The sequence below is a fragment of the Myotis brandtii genome, unplaced genomic scaffold, assembly GCF_000412655.1.
Source record: "Myotis brandtii unplaced genomic scaffold, ASM41265v1 scaffold133, whole genome shotgun sequence".
In the NCBI taxonomy this organism is placed as follows: Eukaryota; Metazoa; Chordata; class Mammalia; order Chiroptera; family Vespertilionidae; genus Myotis; species Myotis brandtii.
The window spans coordinates 1281767-1284875 of NW_005354718.1; the positions used below are offsets into that span (position 1 = coordinate 1281767).

The 3109-nt window shown below is 58.5% G+C and overlaps 1 protein-coding gene across 4 annotated transcripts in view; it reads left to right on the forward strand.

Moving 5' to 3' along the window:
* PAK6 (p21 protein (Cdc42/Rac)-activated kinase 6) overlaps positions 1-3109 on the forward strand; it is a 43068-nt gene that overhangs the window by 14285 nt on the left and 25674 nt on the right. For 3 of the 4 annotated variants that reach the window (XM_014534777.1, XM_005860236.2, XM_014534778.1), the window contains exon 3: positions 1778-1894. The gene's annotated coding sequence lies outside the window, so the exon portion shown is untranslated. Of the gene's footprint in view, positions 1-1431; positions 1514-1777; positions 1895-3109 lie in introns of those variants that run through there. The other variant, XM_005860240.2, reaches the window with a different exon arrangement.

Here is a 3109-nt window from a genome sequence, read left to right on the forward strand (position 1 = left end):
TTGGCTAACAGAGTCAGGCCTAAGGTGTGGCCGGAGGAAAGAGAAAGAATCCCCTTGGGAAAGACACAGAGAGGAGAGGAGACAGAGGGTAAGGAGAGGAGCAGAGACCTGCCTGCAGCTGCCCCCGCTTCCACACCAGCTCCCGCTCACAGGCCAGCATCTCCACAGGCACCGCCACGCTTCCCCACAGAGGCTGAGGGCACTGGGGCTTGTGCTGCAGCCAGACAGGGTGCGGGCCTGTTTGGGGCGGGTGAATTCCCACTCACCACCTTAGCTGTGTTCGGCAGGAGTCTAGAGTAAACTGTGCATAAGCAATAGAGCCCATATGCAAACGCGGTATCCATAAATTGCGTTGATATATCTAAAGGATCAATGAACAAAAATGACACGTGACAGTAGTGACCTCAGTTAATAACTGAAGTTTGAAGTGCCCAACAGTGACAGAAATCTCTGCAGTCCTGGGTCCGCCTGCTGTGACTGCAGCCACCCAGCTTCTGCCTGGGGGCCATTTGGAGTGCAGATGTGCTGAACCTCCGAGCCAGAATCCTCTCAACACCCAATTGGACACAGGCCTTCCTGGGGGCCCGAGTCTAGGACAGCAACGGTCTTCTCACTTCCCTGTTTGGGGAAGAAACAGGCAGGGGGTAACCACCCTCCGAGCCAGAGGAAGCAGGGCAAAGGGCAGCCAGGAGTGAGCCTCTCCGCACAGCCATCCTGCTCCTGGGCCAGGGCACTGCTGGGCACAGCGATGGATGGATGGATGTGGGCTGTGGAGCCGAGCCCCACCCTGTTTGGGTGCAGGGCCCCTGAAAGCTTTCTTTCCCCCAGAGGTCCCCTACCTGAAACCAGAGGGTTCTCGGAACTGAGCAGGGTCTGACAAGGAAATTGGAATCTCGTTCATTCCAGCTTTCCTGCCCAAGGCCGTCTTAGGGCCTTGTCCAGCCGGACGGACAGGCCAAGGTGGCAGGTGGTAGGACTCCAGCCGGGGCTCTCCAAGGGGGTGTGGGTGGGCCCGCAGCACCTCCAGGGCCTGGAAGGAGGCAGCTGGAGCATCTGCAATGCAAATTAAGGAGTTAATTACATAGAGGGGGCTCAGCGGATAATCAGGTCAGGCCCCGCTAGGCGGCTCAGGGACCCCCAGGGGCTGGGAGCCACCGGCAGGCAGGTCACAGCGGGGCATGGCTGGGGTCGGGGTCCTGAGGCGAAGGGCCCGAGGAAGCCGGAGCCCCGCATTAGAAAGGGTTGAGTGTGGAAGCGCCCCTCGGCCAGAGAGGCTTCTGGCCACGGCCACGGCCCCCCGCGTCCTGGGGCGACTTTTCCAGGGCTCTGTTCGCCGCCGAGTCCTACCTGGAGCCACACCCTGAAATCAAACTCTTGGCCAGGTGAGGCCGGCGCTGCACCGACTTGTACTAGTCGGCGCGGCCTCCCCTCGCGCTCCCGGCGCCCAGGTCCCTCCTGCGGAGGGCGGGCCGCTCCCTTCCTCTCCGAGGGCTCCGAGGCTTCCTGCTCGCAGGTGGGTGCCCCAGCCAACCCCTGGAACTGGCTGTCCTCCCCGGGCTGGGGCGGGAGCAGGACCGGAAGCGCTGCGCGTACTGTCCCCTCCTCCCCTGGCGCCGGTGGAGATACCGCCGCCTCCCCTTGCACCTGAGCAAGTGGCTTAGTGGGGAGGCTGGTCTGGGGCGGGTTGAATGCTCTGGATTGCGGCCATGCGCAAAATCCACCCGCGGGGACACGTATCGCATTTGTCACAATGACTTTCTTATCTGTTTCCCCCCAGGCCCACGGGACTGGCCGGGAAGGTCCTTAGTCTTCCCTCTCCTGGTGCCTGAGAGCTCTGCCCACTGAAGGGTAAGGAGAGGAAGAAGAGGAGGCAAGGAAGGCAGCCCCGAGGCAGGTGAGTGAGGGACCGCCAGCCCTGGTAGGGTGTCCAGGAGACCAGCATGAGGGACGGGTTGGAGGAGCCGTGAGGCCTTCTTGGGCTAGCCCGTTCTTGGTACTGCTAGGCAACAGTGATCTCTCTCTCTCTCTCTCTCTCTCTCTCTAAGTTTTTATTCTAGAGAGAGAGGAAGGGAGAGAAACATTGAGCGGTTGCCTCCCCAGGCACCCTGCCTGGGGATTGAGCCTGCAACCTGGCAGATGCCCTGACCAGAATAGAACCAGGGCAGCAGTGGTCCCTTTTAGGCGCCATTTCTCAGTCCTTAGTGGATGTGCATTGTTACTTCCATCGCTTCAGCCCACAGCAGGCCACTGAGCTCCAAATGCCCCGCCCTGGCCCCTGGCCCAGCCTCTGCGAGTCATCAGGTCTGATGCCCGTCTGATGCCCGTCTGGGGCAAGACAGTGTCACCAAAGCCCTGCACTGAACTCTTGCTTGGGAAAGAGGCTCCCGAACAGGAAGGGCAGTAGCAGGCCCATTGCCCATGCTGAGCAACGCATTCCCCGGATCTCCAACCTGCTAAAATCCCTCCAGGTTTTCTGGCACCCAGTGTGCAGCATCCAACCTGGGATGTAGGTGCTGCGAGGAACACTAAGGGCCGAGACATGAAGAGCTCCCAAGACATAGACTGTGCTCCCTGTATCTTGCCCCACCCTGGCATTCTCTTAGGCTCGTCTGCCGTGCTTCTCGAGGTGGGGGAGTTGGGACTGTGTGTGCTCAGGTCTTTTGTGGCGGGTGCAGCATACACTGCGATGCTGTGCGTTCTCATGCCGTGCACAGGACAGTGGCTGAGCACCCATTCGGTGTTGGGGTCCAACCCCAGCAGGTCCAGGGGTTCCCAAAGGTGAGGATGGAGTCGGTGAAGAAGGAATGCCAAGGAGGCAACGTTCAGTTGATCAGCATAGCGAGGTTCTCTCTTTATTGTCCTGTTACATCTGTATTTATCCCATTTGATCCTATAAGCATGCCTCTATAATCACATCATGGTATGTTTTGGGTAACCTTCCACAGTTCCTTTTTCCATAGTTTCTTATATGACCTTTACCAAAAATCCTGTCTCTATCTAGTTCTGTTGATTTTAATCTTGTCTAGGTTAATCTCTGTGTTCCATTACAAGGGCTATTCCAAGGTCACTGCTCTACTGATAGGCTACAAGGAAGTGACTGAAGGAGATT